Source organism: Pavona decussata, unplaced genomic scaffold, assembly GCF_977016875.1.
Source record: "Pavona decussata unplaced genomic scaffold, jaPavDecu1.1 SCAFFOLD_48, whole genome shotgun sequence".
In the NCBI taxonomy this organism is placed as follows: Eukaryota; Metazoa; Cnidaria; class Anthozoa; order Scleractinia; family Agariciidae; genus Pavona; species Pavona decussata.
The window spans coordinates 1030853-1053119 of NW_028145470.1; the positions used below are offsets into that span (position 1 = coordinate 1030853).

At 38.2% G+C, this 22267-nt stretch overlaps 1 long non-coding RNA gene across 2 annotated transcripts in view; it reads right to left on the reverse strand.

Annotated features, from left to right (window-relative positions):
• Positions 1–22267, reverse strand: part of LOC146481647 (uncharacterized) — a 222333-nt gene that overhangs the window by 154838 nt on the left and 45228 nt on the right. For both annotated transcript variants that reach the window (XR_014864277.1, XR_014864276.1), the window contains one exon: positions 15996–16111. This is a non-coding gene — a long non-coding RNA (uncharacterized LOC146481647). The remainder of the gene's footprint in view (positions 1–15995; positions 16112–22267) is intronic.

Genomic DNA, 22267 nt, shown 5'->3' on the forward strand with positions numbered 1-22267 from the left:
GCGGAAGGCCGAGAAAGCCACATGATCATCTTTGTAACCTGAGTATCCTTTCCCCCATTCGCGCAAACAAACAAATGTCCAAAGGTGATAAGAGATGAGCTATAAAACACATATGCCGTTCACGAACAGCCGCGCGGAAACGGCTTTCCAGGGTAATAACATAAATTAAACCGAGGAAGAATGAAAGAAAAACATACATTTGGCTTCCTTGGTCATTTGTTTGTTCATGTTAAACGTTTAATGCTTTTTGTTCTAAATAAAAAGACAGTCGGCACATTTACACAGTGCTGCATTCCGCTTATTGATTCAGTCAAACAGAAGTTGCGTAGATAAAGCTGTCTGCTCATGCGCGCCTGGAACTCTCGAGACTGTGATGTCATCAGTGGTGAAAGGATAGGAGAGTACGAGTGAAGTGAGGGAACCTTTTTCTGAGTAAACTTTAAAATTCAAATATCGTTAAGCAAATATAAACATGTACACCACCACAGGAAAATACTACTCAATACCTTTCATTTGAATAATCACACCTCCATGATTCATTCACAGACCAGACCAGATAGAGACCTTATACGACATAACAAAACATGTACCACAACAAACTCTTGCATTTGCTCAATAATCAAAGGTAGCACTTCCATAGACTCCACAGAACGCTAGTGAAACCACTCAAATGCCACTCAGGGGTTTTCAACACTGAAAGTCGCTGTACAGCCGAATGAACCGTAAAGATAACTCGTCCAACTCGGTAACTTTTTTGTTTGCGATATTTCTTTTCTTTGTACAAATATCTTAGACAAAAGTTTTAAAGCTAATTAAACTGGTCCGAAACACGATTACAATTGCGTTGGAAACACAAAGTTTGCGGTTTGATTTTTCTTTGCAGAAATTTCACGAGCAAGCAGCGGCAAGTCATTCGAAGAAATTTGAACAGTGTATCAAGATTTCAAACAACCAGCATAGACAGGGAAGCGAGAACACAAAAGGAAAGACGTATTTACTAACTTTAAGCTGGATAGTTACCCTTACTAGGAATTGTTTTCGAGACATCAGTCCTGCTCAACACCTTAAGCAAAACGTTACAAGGGAAAGTGGGTAGTTCGTAGTGTAGAAAACACGGTTGAACAATATGCTTATAACTCGTAAACAAATTAGGGACACATTGTTGAAGAGAAAGTCTTTAATGAGATCTAAATCCCCGAAAAATGAATTCAATAGCCGGGACTCTATCTTCACAAGTTTCCCGCGTTAGAATAAATAATTTCTTTAATCAGCTTTGATAAAATTTTTGTACGAAATCGCACGCGTAAAAAAAGGCGAAACGAAAATAACAACAACAACAGAACAAAACCAAACCCTTGCGCGAAAAATCGTACACTTAATCGATCCTTATAGGACATAGATATCCACTTCCACCAATTTCAGTTAAAAGTGCCCGAGTGATGTTCGGAACCCTACTGAGGTGCCGGCCCTCGGGAATCTTCGGAACTCTTCGTTGTAATTTGTATCTGTATTTTCAACGTTTGCAATCGCACAGCAAATAAAGCTTTTGCAAAAACGTTCTCTGGTCTGCCGTCGACTACGCATAATAGCTCAGTCATCACTCTCGTTTAATCGTTAAAAACGTGGCAACATCATGATCACGAGCTAATGGCATGGCCTGTTCAATTCTAGTGGTTTGAAGAGATTCCCCTCTTTCATTAGTAGATCTTGCTAAAGTCCGATCTCTATACTAAGAAAAATAAAATCAATTTTGACTATCCAAGAAAAGAAAGCAAAGTCGAGCTGTAACACACTTTTTTGATTGAGATATCAGTCTATTGTCCAAAAGGATCAGAGGAGTGGTTAAAAGACCTCCAGATTATATATTGGCATTGAGAATTTTACGGTGAGTATGGTGGGCTTATAACTGAAGTTATCCAATTAGTAGAGTATCATGCTTAAGAAATATGCCACCGGGAAAATTAAAATAAAATGAGAAGAAAAATGGAAATATTTAGAGAACTGAAGCCCACAGACTCAATTCAAAGAAACTTAAGACACCGGTCGACGAGATTGTGTTTGCACTTTTATTTAAACATCACAGTGATTGTGTTCATTTAACCAAGGAGGCTATTCAAAGAAATTTGGCATTGTCTATTTTTTTTCCTTTTAAACTTAAACTGAAAAACTTGAAGTAATATGTTAACGTGTACAGAGTACAAATTATATTTGAATTGTAGCATTAACTTGACGTTTTCATTACTCAGTTTAAGCTGTGACGGCAACAACCTTTTGATACGGAAACTTGTCTTTCCTTGCGCACGTGCTGAAAATGATATCAGCAAAGAAGCACCGCAAATACTGGGATGACATAGTTTTCTTTATCGTAATGCTTGATCAAGCAACGTTCATATTGAATATCAACTTTTCACAGCATGTTTGAAAAGATGAAGCTAGTTTTCTTTAGTAAGTGGATTTGTCGTCGTGGTAACATGTCTCATTTTCAAGAATTTGTCTTCTCTTCAACGGTGCAGATTGACAGAGGCGAAGGGCGGAGGGATCAAGTGCAGCTATTGATGAAGATTTCTTTGTGACAGTTTCTGCCCGCCTGTGCTTGCCTTCAAAAGGTGATCAAAGCTTAAGAAAACTTTAAAGTACAACTTTACAAAAAGAAACAGTTTGGCATTGTGTTTCTATAGCCGTTGAAAAGGAGCACAGCTACTGAATAAATAAGAGTTTCCACTTTTTGATAATTAAAGTTTGTTTTTTCTTGTGGCATAATCTTTGCGAATGACACATTTTTACCAAGAGAACGTTCCAATTACATGGTGAATTCTAAATATTAATCTTTTCGTTTACCTAGTTCTTTGTAAATGTTTTCGTGTTGTAAATGAACCAGAGACGAGGAAACAATCAATCCAGTTGTCAGGTCCTTAACAGCAGTTTAATGCACTTGCTGGTCATAACAAAAACCTTTGAAACGGTTGAATAATTGCTTGGCTTCGTAGTTTTAACAATCAGTATTGTCTGTATCTAAGTATACGCGAGATGTTTTGTTTAAAAAGGTTTTCAATGAAATATAAATAATGGCTTACCCGCAAATTGTAATGTGGAGGAAGCGTTGAAATGTTCCACTAAATAGGCGCTACCCTGATTTCTAATTCAGTTTGTGCTTAAAGCATAAAGATAAGACATTTTTATTTGTAGAGGGTACCCCTTTCGGGAGCTAAAGCAACTGTTATCAACAAGGACCCTTGCAAAAGAAAAAACACGTATGAAAAAATACATATTGGGGTTTCAAAACGTAAAACGGTTTAAGAAAACATCATTCATCACACTTTCATGTTTCATGCGTGCTGTTTGTTCACAGATATTTGAAAATGTATTTTGAGCATCATGAAATAACTGCTTTTAAAACAACTCGCAAATTAAAAACAAATGGTCTTCTTAGAAGCTAGCCAATAAGGTATAAAAAGACTAAAATGGTATTCTGTTCCCCCGTTAAATCATTCTCAATCCTCCCTCTGCCAGTCACTGCCTTTTATTATCACATTTGCATTTCTTTAGTTTGTTCTTTTCTAGTTTTCGTTGATACACTGTCTATAAAAAAAATACAGTCACGTCTGTATATATTGTGGGACTACAATTCACAATAAAGTCGAGAAACGTTCAGCTATCCTTCTTTGTAATTCAAGCTCAGAGTGACTATGCCATGCGAATATGAAATTGACAAAAGAGAAACAACACCACATGAATGTACTGGCAATGGCATATAATAATTGAACATCATACGCTTCGTTTCTCCAGACTCAAAAGTAAGAATCACCTAACCTCTAATTGAAAATTTGTCTGTGGAGAGGTTTAGTCTGATACTGTTATCTGCACCGATGTCTCAGTGGCCAAAATAATCGATTTATGTAACTCCCTTCAACAGGCTCTGTAAATTTTGACATCCATAAACAGTCAAGCTTTAGTGATTTAACTATTTATCAAACCATTTCACCCCACAGTGCAACCGTGGTTCTACCTTTTTATCCCGTACAACTATCTAGATGATTTCTAACCGAGTGAAAATGAAAGCCACTGCATTTCGCAGTAATTTGTGTGTTACTGTTTATTATAGTGTAGAACGGCATGCCCTTAGCTTAGATTTTTCAGTGTGACCATTCAAATGAAAGCTACTGGGTTGCCTGATTTCCTGTGATATTGTTTATTATGCTGTAAAAGGTGGTTCTAAGTGTAGAGTACGAATGAAATCCTAAAGTGTGACCATTCAAATAAAAGCTACTGAGCAGAACTTTCCTGAGATGTTGTTTATTAAGCTGTACAGCCGTGGTTTTCGATGTGTCTGTAGATAAAATCCTTAAGTGTGACCATTCAAGTGAAAGCCACTGATTTCCAGTGTTTCACTCATTTAAGTGCAAGGTTGCATTTGTCGAAAAAGTACAGCGACTCTGAGAAAACGAACAAAAAGGCATATAATGGCTAACATTGCAGGTGGCAAAAATGACTCCATATATGATTTAAACAAAAAAAAATCATGTGGAGCTTTTGATATTCAATGCACTGAGGATTAACAGAAAACACCACCACCATTTATTAAATAACAAAAGTAACGTAACCATTTTTTTTAAATAAATGCTTCTTCGAGCTGAAAGGTCAACAAACTAGACACAAGAATTGGGTCGTAGTTCACAATGAGCGATTTCCAACAATAGCGCTATGAAATCGAATACCCAGATCGCCGCATATTGACTCAAACAGTACTGAAATTGAAATGAAACCTTACACCCTTGCCTTCGCAAGGGAAAAAGAGCAAACAGTGCGTGGGCAGATAAAAAACTTAATTGAAAAATCTTACGTTAGTTACCGTGAAAATGGCAGGACAGGTTTGATTTACAGTGAGATGAGTTTCCCGTTTCAATATAATGTTGTTATAATTAAACCTTCAGTCAGTATGATCTACATCAATCTGTAAACAGTTGAGGTGTTTTCATTGCCATGTTAAATGTTTCTCCCAGAAGTGACAAACGGATGTTAAAAAAACATTGCAAAACAGCCCCATAGGAAATTAAGGCCCCATAAAGTTTATTTCAATGCTCAAAATGCTCAGGTTCAGTGTAGGAAGCAGAGCCAAAGGCTGTCTGAAGCCAACACGGACTCAATAGTTAGAACCACTTTAACAACGTCACAAACAGCACCACAAGTGCAGCTTAGTAGTTTTCAATTGGTTACACTTTACGAGGGTTTTGTCCATACTCAAAAGTAAGAACTACCTTGTACAACGTAAAAATAATTAAAACAGCAACAGACTCAACAAGATTCCGTTCACGGACTTAAACTGGAGAGACATTTCCTTTGGAGAAAAGTGTTCAAAGCTTTCTCGCATCATCCACGACACTCCTTGACAATAGCTAGGTTGCTAGAAACTAGGCTAACCGGGCAACCTCTAGCAAGGTGACAACAAAATTACTTTTTGGGGGATATACTATACAATATAAACAAATCAGGGTCATCAAATCGTAAATTTAAGTTTAAAATTTGTAGATTGTGGAATTTAATTTAATTTCGAATTCAATCAAATTTACGGTAACATGAGAAGTTACATGTAGGTGTACTTTGTGTATTCTGTGGGATAACTTTGAAAGGCAGAATTACTCTCATAATAACAAAAGTGACTAGAAACGGTAATAAAATTTAGAAGAAAGTATTACAACCAACGAAGTTAGGTTCAACCTTGCGGATTGGTAAGAAGGTAGTGGCCAAACGCATGGCCGGACTTCGTCCTCCAGGTTTGGGGATTGATGTGGCGACTACACGAGGACTAAATAATACAGGAGTCAATGGTAAACCAATACTCCAAACTAATCCCTGCGGTGAAGAAATGATTGCGGCAAGAAGAAAACAATAAACTAAAAAATAATTTTTTTTGCCTGATATGTCGTGAGTATATACGTTAGAATCGTATCAATTTAAAAGTATACAAAAACTGATCGATGCGACTGGTTAGTACTTTTGACTGGTTAAGTATTGTTGCTTTACAGTTGTTGAAGGTTTTCTGCCTTTCTGCTTTTCTGTCCCCACTCCTCCGCCCTCCTAGTCACCCACACGGGACCAGGTGGGGATTAGTGGGTAAATGAAGGGATTTGAGACAAAAGACATCACCGAGGGGGTAGGGAATTGGGAACACTTTTTTATTTATCAGGCTCCCGGGTGCGGGTGATGGTCTGACGTATTCAAAAAGAGCCTGCTGTTTGAAGTCAGCCGTTATTCATATCAGATCTCAGTATGCTTTGGAGAGTTCAAAGAGGGATGAGTGCCATTTTTATTTAAATCTAATAATTGGCAATGAAAATCTAGACCATCCTAGAAGTGAATCAATACACAAAACGAATAAGCGCTAACTACTCAGGATGTACCTTCCCATTTTTCATTTTCACCTGTTCTCATTTTCAGTCTTTTTACTAAAATTAAGAGCATTTCTATTTTCGTCAGACAAAAAGTTATATTCAGTACTATCCTATTCAGATAATTCGAGTTATCCTCATCGTATTGGTCAGATTCACAGTAACTATCCTTTTCACGGTGGAACGTTTTTGTTTTTCTCTAACGAGTGATTCCCATCAACATGAAGTTATTTAAGTGTGTAATATTTTGTATTTTAAAATGTATTATTTGTTTGTTTTTGTTATTGTAAGGAAGGAGATAAACTAGAAAGGGATAAACCCTTTTATCTCTTTTTCACTTTTCCTTGGAATTGTGATTTACAGTTGGGATATGGTTTTGAGCCGTTTCAGTGTGATAATGAGTACCGAGTCTGAAGACTGAAATTGCCCGTACGGTCTTTAGACATCAGTTTGCTCAGGGAAATGGGCTCCTAGTTTGCTCTAATAGTGAATTCTCCAAAAGAGTACGAACCGTAACAGTGTTTAGAAATAACTGAGAGGCAATTCTTTAATCGTGTCATGTTGAAGGAATGGTGCTGCGAAATCTTCAAAATAATAACTCCCAAAATGGTGCACGCTATTTTGACAAAATTGTAAGGACTAGGAAAAACGTATCCTTCAAATTGGTATATTCGGTTATTAACTGACTGGTCTGGCTGACCAGTTCTGATAAATGAAAAGCGCCCTAAGACAAACGCTCCAAAAATGGACTGCGTTACTGAGCTGCTGAAATCTTTTTAACTGCAGCCAGCATGGCTACTAGAACTTTACCCGGGCTTGAACTTTCCCGTTAGTATTACTGGAAACGCGTGTAAATATAATGTCAATTATTGATTTCACACTGTTGACAGTAAAAGGGTTAATAGCTTGGGACTGAAGGAGTTAAGGCCTTTAAGTTATTTCTAGCCCGGGGCTGATAGGCTTAGAGGAATTAAACCCGGATATTAGAGGTTTATTGGCCCCACCCAAAGATAATCCGTCTTTGAATTGGTGCCAATTCGCCCCAAGCTCTTGAAAGTATCTGCGTGATCATTGCCTAGCAAATAAGAAACTATTATATTTGATACTAATAATACCCGGAGATGTGCTCAAGTCAAAAATACATTGTCAATGCCCAATTAGCACTTATTTTTCAATAAGGACTTGACAAAACGGACATTTCTTGTTCACCCTCTTCTTTTGGACACGTAGTGCAAGGTAATGCTTATTTCCCACCCAAAATGACCTGCCATTAATTTAACATTAATGTCAAACACGTCTAGAGCAAGCTTTTGTTCAAGCAAAATCTGAGAGCACTTTTGTTGGCGGAACGGAAATATCATGTCTTGTTTAGATAAACGCTTATATTTTTGTCTCCTTTGCTTTTGGTTGTGAAATTTAAAGCTAAGCCCGCCCACGAGTTGATAACCTTATCCTTTCTTTAGGGACCGTTGAGTAACGAAAACTGCCTACAACTATTAAAGCCTGTATAGAGACTACATTGGAAGGGAAGCTATTGATGAGTGTAATCTGATTTCCTTGTTCAAACAAGGTGGTTCTGTATTGTCCTTAAAGGTGTTTGTTTGTTGAAATCCTACAGTGTTGCCAGTTAAACTAAAGCTATTCAGCGGGATATTCTCTCTATATATTGTTCTTTAATATACTGTACAGGATGAAACTCCAGAATATGAAATTCACATGAAAGCTATAGATTACTTTTTCCGTGAACCGCTTTACTCTGAGGCTGTACAAGGTGGGTCTAATTTTTGCGTTCAAACATTAAAACAAAAGCTCTTTGCACCCTCCACATACTTGTGGGTAACCAAAAGAAGCAAAAGCGATTATCTTTGAATGAATAAATTTTTAAATCAGGTTGTTTAGGCGTACGTGCACGATCTATTTTACTGCATGATCCGGACTTTTCCGTGGTTGTTACACTTAACAAGACACAATGAACAATAAAAACCGACCTCTAAATAAAGTCAATAAAGCATAGAGTACGAAAACAGATGCAACACGCAACAAACGAAGTAATTACTGGCTTTAAATTCGATAACTCACTAAGAAGTGTGGATCTTTCTATTCACCATTCTACTTCAGTGCTATTTTTACGGTCTTAAACTTCAGAGTTAAATCGTACGTGAGCTTATAAAGAAACACTTAAATTAAAACGTCCGGTGGTCTAGGATTCTTGGAACTGAAACGTTTAGTCAAAACTCTAAAGAATTCAAATTAACAAAACTCTTGAGTCTTTGAGATTTCGTCCAGAAGGAATTTTCAATTGCTCTACAAACAATTTACCTCAATAAAGGTCTGTTTAAGAAAACGAGCCCCTTACAGATTTTCAAACATTTTTGTTCCTTCTTGTACACTTCACTTTCTACAGCGATAGTTTGCGTGGTCATAAAAAAACATACCCTCGCTCACACACCGGCACAAACATTCCTAAACGTATCCCTAGGATCTCTAACAAGAAAACTTTGCCAAACCCTATGCAAAAATGGCTGACATTTTAATATTCTTTTGTTTGCATTCAAATTACCCTACTAACCTCGTTCTTGAGTTCAAACATCAAAAGAATGTTTTACCTAGAATGAGGCTAGTAGGGCTAATCTGAATTCAGACAAAAGAAGTCAGCGAAGCCATTTTAGCAAAAGGTCTACAAGGTTTAAGAAAAAAAAGAGGCTGACAGTTATAAAGAAACCAAGCCGTGTACGAAAACGCCCAAGGGTAGGGTAGGGCACGGTGCTTCCTTATATAAGGGAGACTGGAAGAGGGTATCTCTATCATTGGACAGTTGTGGTCTAAAATAAGGTGCATGGATTTATCTCATTTTGACCTAAAACGAGAGGAAATATATTAGAGGTTAGGTCTGAAAAATGGAATGATCATTGTTATGAAATATGGTTATAATTTCCCCACAACAAACATCCCTCTATCCCCTAATGGCAGAAGGGGTTCACCATTCAGAGCTGTGCGTGACCGCTAACGAGATAAACAGTAATAAAATAAACATTGTATTAAGGCCGTGTTTTAGGGTATTATTGTAAAATAAACAGCTACTTAACACGCTATCACGTATTCTATCATATTCTGAGACGCAATCCATTTAACTAAATTCTTTCGTTGTGTATATAACTCGCGGCTATAATTTCTATAAGGATCAGTATGGCTTGCAGGTGATATTTACACTTTACTTAATCCACTTTTTACGATTTGTCTTCAGCTGACAATCCATTTAGCTGACAAATAGTTTATTTGTTCTGCAAAAACAAACACTATTTTTGGCGATTCTCTTGTCTGCCTCAGATAACTGATAATAAGAGAGGTTAAAAATAGATAGCTTTGGCTCAATGCGGATGCCGCTCTCAAAGATCATGACGGGAAGTGGGATGCTATAAGTTTTAAAGGAAAGAATAGGGATAAAAGTATTATGGCGGGAGCTGGTGTGCTTTCCTTCTTTCCTTCATTGGTGGGATACACTGAGCAAAATATTCAAATCTCTGACTGGCAGTGGAATCAAAAACAGCACATGTCATGATTCGAGTCACGTTGCGTAATACCGACACGATAGCAACTTGAGGTCATAAATACCTGTCGCGAGTCCTCCATGCAAGAATCCAAATGGTCTTAACAGCGCTGGAAAGCGTCGTTAATTGCTGATCATTTTGTACAACAAATTCAGTGCTATAATCTTTATTTTAACCGTTGTAGATAATAACTTCCATGGTAAACTTGACTGAAGTAAATGGCAATTTATTATTGAACCTGTGGGTAAAATCCTACAGTGTGACCACTCAAACAAAAGCTATTAAACAGTACTTTTCATTAGTACTGTTTATTACGTTGTTAAGGTATTTTTCGTTGTTAAGGTATTTTTCGCTGTTTTCGGAGTCCGCACCCAGTGAAGTCCTAAAGTGTGACCATTCAAATGAAAGATACTGAGCAGTACTTTCCTGTGGTGCTGTTTATTATGTTGTGCAATGTGATTCTAACTTTTAAGTCTGTGGATGAAATCCTAAAGTGTGACCATTCAAATCAAAGCTATTGAGGAGTACTTTCCTGTGGTGCTGTTTATTGTGCTGTACAAGGTGGTTCTAACTTTTGAGTCTGTAGATGAAATCCTAAAGTGTGACCATTAAAACGAAAGCTACTGAGCAATACTTTCCGGTGGCCCTCGCGTTACGTTAGTGTGATGGTTCCAGCTGTTTTTGGAATCTGTGCGCAGAGAAATCCTAAAGTGTGCCAATTCAAACGGAAACTATCGAGTAGCAACTATCCTGTTATGCTGCCTACTTAGACTAAACATTTTAAAAATAGCGTTTATTTCTGAATATTTCTCTATAGGTAAGGCTTATTTCACAATCAACAAGCGTGCAGAGAAACTTCAGTCCATTGTGAGATAACAACCGTGACCCATCCTCATAACTTGTTATAGGCTTCCGCTGTTTATCGAGTTCTTTTCCTCGAAAACAAACTAAAAATAGATGGCAGTATGCCCCCTAAGCCTTTTGAATAAGGTTCAAATTTTAACTCCTTGTTGACATTACTGAAATAATAACTTAAACGAGGTATTAAGCGGCACGAGTCTCGATCTCATAACTGTCTATATCCTTTTAAGAAATCACAACTTCTTATTAAAACCTTGGCTTTCCGCTGAAAAAACATATATGGCGCCATAGTGATCTCCCATATGAAATGATCGCATTATTTCTATACAGTAGCATTCAACATTCCATCAGCTATTAGACGGATCGCATCGGATGGACGAATGGCACGCGGATGGCAAATCCGGCTTATCTGTCTGACCCGTAAAATAAACCAATAAGTGCGCCTACAGTCCTTGTTGCATGTGAGGTACTGAGCCTGTTGCTGGTAATATGATTCGACCCTAGCTTTCACAGTCCAACCTTGTTCTTTCCTTCAGCTGTGATCAACTTAAGGAGGGCCTTTAAAGGTTTTTCACTGTTGCACAATTTGTGAAGAGATGAAACGTTACAAGAATTGTATCTACTATAAACATGAAAATGATGTATTATTCAGTAATGACACAGGCAAACGGAGAAAGAAATTCCGAGTACTCCTGTCAGGAGTCGAACCTTAGACCTTCCCATCACCAGTGCGGATGCTCTATCACTGAGCGACAGGAGACTCGTCGAAGCTAAGGCCATTATAAACATCTTTAAACATCTTTGTAACTCTGTTGTTGGGCAATACTTTGAAGCTAAACTGACGTCATAATGGTTATCATGGTAACAGGTCAGCTCCACAACAAGGAGCTCTAAATTTCATGCAGTTTTTCCAAATGATCTTAAAAACTAAGGTGGTCACCTAACGTTTTTATGTCTTTGTTGGAAAGCTCCCTAAATTAGTAAACTTCTCTGGCAACATGACAAAAAGTTATTCAGTAGATCTTATGTTTTTTCATTGTATAATACAATTCCAGGGTCAAGCGGTTTGATTGGCTTAGCAGCCATGAAATAGGAGCCATTACACTATGGCTGAGAAATTAAGAGACCATTAAATTGTCTTCTAGTTTTTCTTGCAACGCGAAAGATCTAGCAATATTTCTCGATTACTTTTAATAAAACCTTAACGCGCCTCGTTGGCTATCTCTCATCTCATCTCTAACGCGGGTTCGTTTAAACGTTCGTTTTGAAGTGACTTAGAGAAAATTGCATGTTTGCAAAATATCAAGATAGGTCACCGCTAGAGATAAAAATGTTGAACTTGTGATTTCCTAAGCTTCCAGCAAAAACCAGTTGCCACCGACGGGAATTCTAGACACATGTTATCTATTTCAGTCTACACTTCAAGTACTTTCCTAAGTATCCTGGCCGCTCCTAGAAACGCAGATCTTTGGATGAGTTTAATTGGTGTTGCACTCCTATGACCCCAAGATTCTACTTCAGCCTTCGTGGAATGGTTCCCTGTGCTCCCAATATCACTGGTATAACCTTTGTCGTCAGCCCCCACATCCTATGGACTCCTCTGGCCAAGTCTTGGTATCTTTCAACTTTTTCATCTTCCTTCGCTCTCACCCTTCCATCCTCGGCGACTGCCACATCTACGATAAGGCAGCTGTTCTCCCTTTTGTTGATAACTACTAAATTTGGTCTCATTGCCTCAATTTCATGTTAGGTGCGCAAACTGAAATCCCACATGAGTTTGTTATTCCCATTTTCACTTACACTCTCAGGAGCATGGACACAAAAAAAATCACAATCGCTCTAATACCGCAGCAGTTAACCGGGTCCCTCGATTACAGACATGAAACTACTTCCTCAAGAATTGCAGCCTACAAACAACGCATCCAAGAGAAAAGCGAGGAAAGCTTACCTCATAGAAAAAAGTAAAACGTTATCGCCGGCAAGTCTGAACCGAAGCAATGAACGTTGATCATGTATGTTTTAGAGACTCATTTGACCTTTCCTTATTCTATGTGCATACAACCTTATAAACCGTGATAAACACTTTGGCATGTCTGCTGCTTACTTCGGTTTTTACAGTCTAACTAATTGAAATATTCGCCCGATTAAATTGTCCTTTGTAATGGTGCCCGCCGTGCGATCAGTTAGGTGTATTTATAAATAAAGTGATGTGTGGCAAGTTCATTTCTACTGCAAGAGATCCGGCAGCAAAACTAATGATAATAATAATAATAATAATAATAATAATAATAATAATAATAATAATAATAATAAAAAATAATCGTACAGTTTATTTGTGTGTTTTGTAGATTCCTGCAATTAAAACGTTTGTATTTATTTAATGGCAGTAGCTGTGCCGAGAACAATAGTAAACAAGACGTTTGTGATTTGGAGTTGCATGGTCAGATGCCAAAGAATGAATTCTGGGTTCTTACGAGTACCGCAAAGTAATACGGCAATGTCGGTTTTATTATACTCCTTAGCTCGCATCTGCTCAACTCAGGTAGGTAACAGGTAATATGAATGATTAACATGAATCATGTGCAGTGCTCGAAACTGTACATTTATCACCCTGGTAGAGTCGGCAAGTCTGCCATATGCCATTTTTAACCACACTGTCTCACACACGGGTTTGTGGAGGTAGCATATACCCTTTGCCTTTGTCTCTCTCCATGCAACAGGTGTATGATGGACACGACCAGTCAGCCCAACCGCAAGTATATAGAAAACTGCTCAACCCCTGTACGGCATTCGGTTGATGGCCCTAACGTAGCTTGGGCTGTTCGCTATACCACGACGAGCAAGCCTAGTCGTACTCTGAAATAGCTGTCAGCAACTGGTAGTAGTCAGGAATAAGTCCCCTTCAATAAGTACTTCATAGGGTTAACATGTTCCACAAGAAGGTATGTGCAAACTGTCATAGTGTAAACTTTAAAAAAAAGCTGCATTCTAGTTACTAAGGTCTGCTCCTTAACCCCTAACAAAACGTTTCTATGGCGTCTACACATTAGATTTGTGTTTGGGTTTCGTTTGCTATTACATAAATATTTTGCTCTTACCTCAACTTTAGCGTAACGATGTTCTTGCCTGGTAACCCTTCTGCAAAGATTGGGTTGCTCCCGTAATTCAGCCGTGTTCCTTGTTCCGCTGTTTTTATATTTTACTCTTCATTCACACCAAGCAAACAATCCATCAGTGAAGTTCGACAGGCAAACCATCCATAAAGGACCAGTGATCTTCCTTCTTGACCTCAGTATGAGCCTTGGCCGACTGAAATTAGAATATACATAGCTCTCTCCATCGAACTGGACATCCAGACCTGGTCTAGTAACTGAAAACAACAACAAAATCAGAAGCAAAACGAACGAAAGGGCGATAGAAAAGCAAAATTTATGAAGAAAAGCCACCGATTACCTTTAGTTGACGTCTTGGTTTATAGAATCTTTTTGTAGTTGTTGTTGTTGTTGTTGTTGTTGTTTGTTTTTTTGCCGTTGGTTTTTAGCCATCGGTACACATTAAGCTTAATCAGCTTAGCCAAGTCCTCGTTAGTCAGCAAATGCGCTGGTAGATCCATAGCTACTGCACAGCGATCAAAGGAGATTAAAGCAACACATATCTTCCTCTTCCTCTCTATTTGTAATGATTTATCAAGTTGTAGATTTAGTTGCTCATAGCTGATGAATTGTCCGTGATTCAATAAAGATTATAGCAGGAGTCCACCTCTTCGACAAAGACGTGTTCGTTGTTGTCGGTCTGAACTTTAGGAAATGGCTGATATACAGGTAGTTGCTCCTCTGTGAGGGGTGGAATCGGACAACGGCGGTGTTTCAGTAGGAAAAAATGAAAACTGTCTAGGAGTAATTACTTGGGAACCTAACAAGCCCGCACTCCTGCCCGAACAGATTCTTCTCGGAAAGGAATATTGGACACGGAAGAGAGGCAGAAGTCAAACAAAGCGGGAGCCACACTGGAGAGGAGATCAAAGGGACGTCGGCAGTAACAGCATCCACTGTTAGATATCTTCGCTCTTCCAGAAGTTTCTTATTTACTTCAAATCAACTTTAGGCAATATGGTCCTTTCAGCCTTACAACTAGAGAAAACTTTAATTAGTTTCTTGGAGCCGCTGGAACCTCTTTGAGGGTTTCCACTCTGTACGTGTAAATTAGTTTGGCCTCAACTTTCTACGCCTGGAACGGGGTTTCGGTAGGGTTACATACCAGAGGAGTCTCCTGTGTAGCCGTCGGCTATTTCGGCCATCACTTAACGATCCTCTCCACAACTAATTAAAGGCGAAACTCGGAAGCGAAAAGTACCAAACTCAGCGCTTGACAACAGTAACTCACCACCAATAACATCGGGACTTCGCTGACCAATCAGGTTAACAACCAGAGACTTGTATTAATACCGTCTGCTGACAATACACAATTCACTTGCCGAATCTGATGATGAATTCCGTTCAGGTTGCTGAAATGTGAGTCACACTGACTCAAATTGTAGTGACTTCTGGGTTCAAACCATTTAGAATTTTACATTTGGAATGCTCGGTCCACTAGCACTTCGTGCCGAGGGTAAAAGGTGAGCATTCACATAATTTTTTCTATTGCGTATTATTCGATAACCGACAGTACAACGCTCGTGCATGGATAAGGCCAGGTGCACAGCCAGTGTACGTTTCGGAAATGACTCCTGTTACTTTTAGCTCACTTCCACTTGTTTTCACAGTTTCTGAGGCCAAAGAAGTTGAGATAGTAAGGCAAAGTCTGAGTTTAGCCTTGTTTGCTTATTTGCATATCATGGAGTATATACCCTGCAGCAACATTGAAAACCAACAACCGGAAGTAAGGTCAGGTGGCCAGAACTGAAAACCATTTAACCATTCGCATTTTTTCTGCTGTGACTGGGGACTGGTATTTTGAGGGTTCTGTGGGTCTTCTTAAATCCTTCTATCAGTCTATTTGTTATCAAGAGCATGACCTTGAACCAATGAACTAGAACTGATGCAGCTCAAATTTGGTTAACAATGGTGAGAGACCTCTGCTTTCGCTTACTATTCGTCCAACTTTGTGCTCAACTTAAAGTTGGTGAAAGTAGTTAATTAAAACTAAAACATTTAGAAATTAAAATAAAAATACACCGAACAAAACTAGAAGTGGGACTTACCTTCTTCCACTTTCATCCCGAATGCTTCGATTCTTCAATCACTGACCATTGATCATCTCAAGCAAATTATAATCGAGGGCCACTTTCTCCTAACCCCTACATGTTTGGATTTCTTCCTAAGAACAAAAATATACATATCTCTAAACAGAAATAACTTATACAGTCAGGCTCTCTGAGACATCGTTTTGTCGCTGTTATAGGGTAGGGTTGTTTCTTATCTAGTCTAGAGTAGAATTGAAAATACAGCCCAATATGATATGGTATTCAGCCTGTGAACAGGCTCCCAACTGGGGCATAGAGAAGAAGAGAAAAATCGGTGAGCCAGGCGAGCGGAGCGCGTTCTGGAGGCAAAAATGAACGCTCCACTATTCTCTTCGCCACATTCTCCACTTGGGAAACTGTTCACAGGCCATATGTATCGAGAGAGGTCTCAAAGTCCCCGCGGGACACCTCACCCAAAAATTCATAGAGCAACCCCCCCCCCCCCCCCCCCGGACGGCTTACCGTAATTAGAGTCATCTTTTTGCTCGATAAAGACCAACAAAACCGCAAACAACCTTCTCAACAGAACTGCGCTGAAAGTTCGCGCTTGATAACAATTGATTACCCGCAGGCAAACCAGGGATTTGTATACAGAATAAAAATATTCTGAGCGAAAACTTGAAACAAAAACTTCCTAAAGATGAATTTTAAAATGTAATGGAGTTCCGGTATAGGTGACAGCAATTTGGACATCTCCTACCTGGCCGGAAGTGTTAGGTTCACTTAGTTTTCACCTTTACGTTTCGCAAAACCAAACTGATGAAATATTTAAATCATATACTCGACTCTTCAAAATTAAAACATGTGTGCAGTCACAAGCTCTTCTGGAAATGTCAGCAAATTGTTATTTGTTGGTAAGTGCCACTTTATGTCTATCAATCAAACATGTCGATATGAAAAAAGCGCTCATATTTCGAATGTTGATGTTGTCCAAGTACGTGCTTTACCATTAAAACCCGTTCGCGCATTCGATCCTTTTACGAATCCAAAAGCTTTCATGTGACTCTGTTAAGAAGCTTATAGGTAGCCTGCGTATTCTATCACTTTAAATAACCAAAACACCTCGGCAAGAACTATAATAATAAGCAGCTAGAATGTAAGTGTAGGAGATGAACATGCTCTGTTATAACTTACGAAACTTTGCTCCATACCTTCAAAACATGCGTAGGAATAATCCAAAATAGTTGGTCACCACCGTGATGTGTGTTATGTTCTAAGAAATTCCCTTCGTAGATACAAGTGGGATTGGTCTGCAGTATATTCAACTGAAATCGAGAGTGCAGGCCGGCGAGTGTTTGGTCAGAAAGAAATGCAAGGTCACGTGTGTGGTGGAATATGAGATCTCTGAAATACTGGAAACGCTATAAAGCCGGTAGTTTAGGTGTCCACAATGACAGGCTCATACATAGAGCATTCAAAGCACACTATTAAATCCCGTTCACACCTGGGTAAATTTCAATCTGTGCTGTAGAGGCGAGTAGCCTTGGTACTATCCCGGCTATTCAGGGCTCCCATTGACAACAGACAGCTTTTTCAGTTTTTGCATCTGAAGGGGCTACCCTGAGCGGTATAAATCAATAAAGGTTCTTCTTCTATTAATATTCCAGTTTTTGCATGAGTCTACTCATGCCTCCCTAAATTGAAATTTCAGAAAGATGCTAGCATGCCTAGCTGATGGTATTGTTCGATCGATGACAAACTTTTGGCGGAGCGAAGGTAAAGGTTTCGGGGAGGGGGCGGGAAGAGAAGCCAGAGATGCAAGCGGCGAATTAGTAGCAGTGGGTTCTTGTGCTTTTTTTTCTCTGTTTGAACGCGCGGAGGCACAAAACCCCAGTGAAACGCTTGCTATGCAGACTAGCGAACCAGCGACAGAAACTACACTCCATTGCGCGTTGACGCGCAAAATTTACCACAGAAAAGAAAAAAATCCCAAAATCCATCAATGAGGCTGAGAAAGGCAGTGAGTGGGAAAATGTCTCCTGTTCATTCCATTCATTCTATTATCTGGAGCAGAATTTAGCTTAAATAAGCGACCGCCGTACAGTTTATTAGTGAATGGTATACGGAGATAGTAACTAAAGCTCTCACATACAGCTGTTTTGACAAAGGTTGTCCAAAAGAAGTGTAAAAGCGTACGCATTGTCGCGTACGCTTTAACGCTTTTTTTTTTTTTTTGGACAACCTTTCTCGAAACAGCTGTATACGCCTTTAAATAGGCTCCGTTGTGGGGAGAGGATACTCCTTTCAGTTTTAGGGAGGCTGGGAACAACTAGGCAAGCGATGACAAGCTGAACTTTGATGAAAAGGTAACTCAGTGAACTTACAAATAACGCTCAACACCTGGCAAAGGAGAAAACTAAAAGCTCTGTGGGAAAAATAATAGTATTTTTGCAAATCTCCCTATTTAAATCTAGATCTGGACAAAGGACATCCTATTACCGTATAGTAAGCCTGTGGAACAGTTTCGACAATTCCTTTAAACTCTGCGACTCTGTTCTTATTTTTAATCATAAACCTCGAGCCAACTTATTCGCCGCTTTCCTTTCTAGCCTGTCTTAGCTTGTTATTTTTAGCGATCATTCTTTAGCTTAATTTTTACTCTTCTTATATAAATCAGTGCATCATTGTAACTTTTGGATTTACTATCGTTTTGACGTATAATCTTGTAAATTTATTATTATTGTCACTGAAACGCCCTTTCCAGGGAGTGTCATTAAAGTTTGCACTGTATTGTATAGTAGTTGAAACACTCGACTTATCCAGGCTAATTTACTCAGCGTTATGTTGTAGCTGTTCCCGACCGTAAAACCAATAAACTCAGTTTCAATTTTATTTGAGTTGGGAAGCCCTCAAACGTAAAACGAAACATAGAAAAATGAGAAAAAAGAAAAATGGTGGCTTAAAAATGTGGAATTTAAGAACATAGAAAGGCACTTAAAATCACTTGGGTCAATCAACTCCAGCATGATCCACTAGCCTCCTGGAAAATTCCAACCAGTTCTCATCAAATTGTTACATCATGACTAAAATGTTTAACCACGAAAACCTGCACACGAATAATTTCAGTATATTAGACTACTGGTGCGACTACACTGAAAACCTCAACAGACTAGGGTATAAAGGGAAGACTAGAAAAAGAGCAATTGTGTGAGCCATCAGGGGACAGGAGTTGCAGGGAAAAATATTAGCCTCTAGGTGAGATGACGAGGAGATTGGTACTAAGGAATGTTTTAAGTGGCTTACGAACTGAGCAGAGTGTCCCACCCCCCCCCCCCCCCCATACAATTGCTGGATTTTTTTAACTGCATGAACAATAAATTGATACCAACAAGAATGTATACAGCGCTCAAGAACCATACAAGATCACAAGAACTTCTCTACACTCTGTGGAAAGGCACCCGAGAGTGCCCCTCACATAAGACAGATTTAAAGATGATTTTAATTGTTAACCTTTAAAGTTTTTAAGTTGTAAAGTTTTAAAATTTAATTGACGACATATTTTATTTTACGTTGACTCTCAGTTTTATGAATATGATATTTTCTTATGTATGTTATATACTGTGGAAATAAGTCGTTTTGTTCATCAGCTCAAACGTTACGCTGGCTGCCCTATGAGGCTGTTTCGCGCGGATGCACAGTTGTACGTTTTATACTGTATAACAATAATAATAATAATAATAATAATAAATGTAACAATGAGAACTCTTTATTAACATATTTCAAGCAAATTGCTATTCACAAGTTAAAAGTATTACAATTCATTTCGATGAAAAAAGAGACAACTTTCAAGCCGATTTTTTTTCTGATAAAGTTACTATGCTATTCTTATTAAAAAAAATCAATCATATATACAAAAGTTAAAAATCTTAAAAAAAGGGAATAAAAACCAACATCAAATGGAAGGCTACCAAGAAAAATAATAATAATAATAATAATAATAATAAAACATCTTTATTAACATATTCCAAGCTATTTACAAGTTAAAAGTTCTAATTAAATAATAATAATAATAATAATAATAATAATAATAATAATAATAATAATAATAATAATAATGGGTTTTTTTTAGTTATTTATCATGAAACATAGCCACAATAGACGTGTGACTTTACAAGGCAGTAACAGAAGTAAACTTGGTTCCTCCTTCTCGTTTCTTCGCGGATTCACGAAAAAAAAATCACCCAAACTTTAACTAATGCCTTTTGCTTCCGCAAAGGAAGTCAAAATAATAAAACTTTAGTACAAAGAGATTCATATCATGCTTTCAACCCCAGCAACCCTTCATCGTGACAGCCTTATAGCAGACGACCTTTGTAACTTATGCAACGCTAAGAACATTCGTAATTTTGAATGAAAGTAATACGTTACATCGGCGTTACAATAGAAATTTCTGGTTTTGTTGTCTTATTATAAAACACCGACCAAACCAAAGTTGATGCGCGCGACATTTTAGGGTTTGGGCGCATTTCGTGTTTCTTAGTGCATTTAGAACATGAGCAAATTTTAAACCCTGCGCCCGCGCTTTAGTTAGTTGTATTCAGGTGATTTCATTCGAAACTAAGAGGAACATAAAAGCATTCTTAAGCACCGGTTTGCTAGCAGGAGAAATACTTCTACTCATAAGTGATCCCTGACTAGCGTTCAACTAGTTCCCTCTCTTTACATAGATTACCACGTCTTTAAAAATTTAAAGGTGAACTTGTACCTGTTTTACCCAATGGACAAAAGAAACTACTATGTCCTGGTTACAAGCTCTCGTAAAAACCCGATGAAGTTAAAAAGTCAGGCGCTTGTTACTCAATTAAGAGATATTTATTCATTGCATTCAAATTTGTGGCGCAGTTGAACCCGCCTCACAAACGCCCCCGTTGAAACGATCACTTAGATATTACGGCCACTTATTTTGGTTAAAAACGGTGCCCATGGATGTATATCCTTATCTGAAAGCTTCGCGATTAAACCGACAACCGCGTTTCTCATTAATTTGACCCGTTGGTGATCGTGTTTCATAACGGATTTAGCAAACTTTCCTATCAAGAGAACAGGATGTTCCGATACATTTACATTTTTTGTTTGAGTGAAAAATATATATTGCTAGTGTTTACATCGTATAGATTATGCGAAGCTTTCTTGTTGAAGTAAGGAGTACGAGCAATGAAACTTCTTGCCCAAGTGCCTGCCTGCACCCATAGAGTGTAGGGACGGTGAAAGCATAAATTATGACAACACGACACAAACATTGTAGAATAGATTTGTCACATCATTAAGGCTTTATTTCTTAGAAACGCATCGTTTTTGGCTATTTTGGACAAAATACGAAAGACGGAATCACACACAATCTCGTTAATTGACCACTTTCCTAAGGATGTTCTGTTTTAGTTGTTAATAAGTAACTAAAAGCGTCATTATAAGGTGAATTAAGATCATAATGATTTTTGTAATGTTGGATTTGGTTCTCCTTTATCGTCAATAACAACGGTAAATACAACATAAAGTTAATGTTTTGGTATTAATTATGTCATATTGCTTATCCGTTGCAAACCGTTCGAAGTTTTTCTATTTCTAGGTCAAAATCGTTGTAATTAATGATTGAATTCAAGGTAATTTCGTATCAAATACAAATTCGAAGTAATTCTCCTATTTCTTGCAGTTGTTATTGTTGGAAGTTTTATTTTATTTTTAATCCTCTCTAACGTAGCTAGTCCCAGAACTCCAGACGAAAACAGACGATTAAAAAAAAAAACATAAAACACTGAAGAAGGACTATCCTCTCTTGTCTCGTCCCAAAGTGGGGTAACGGTGAATACTAGATTATCCAGAGGGGTGTTTTATGGAGTTCACTTCTTCCTTTTGGAGTAGGGGTATTGGTTAATTTAGTTAATCCGTTTATGTGAAGGTTGTCGATGAATATACGTTACTTCTGATGCGGTCCAAGTTAACTGTAACAAGGCAGTCGATAATCGTTCAGACGAGAGTGGTCGGTTGAGGATCACACCTTGCTGTATTGTTATTGTGACAGTATTCTGAACATGTTACATCCAATTTTTAAATACATAGATAAAATTCTGCTGTGTTTTGTGCTTCATGAGGCGGTTCCAACTTCTGAATTACTAAAGTGAAACCTTGTGTAAGCTTTCCTATAAAATTTGTCAGTTCATAAAAATTTCTCGTGCTAATCAGGGTCTACTAACCCGTACAAGAAGGATCTCTCTTTTGACTCTGTGGGCGAA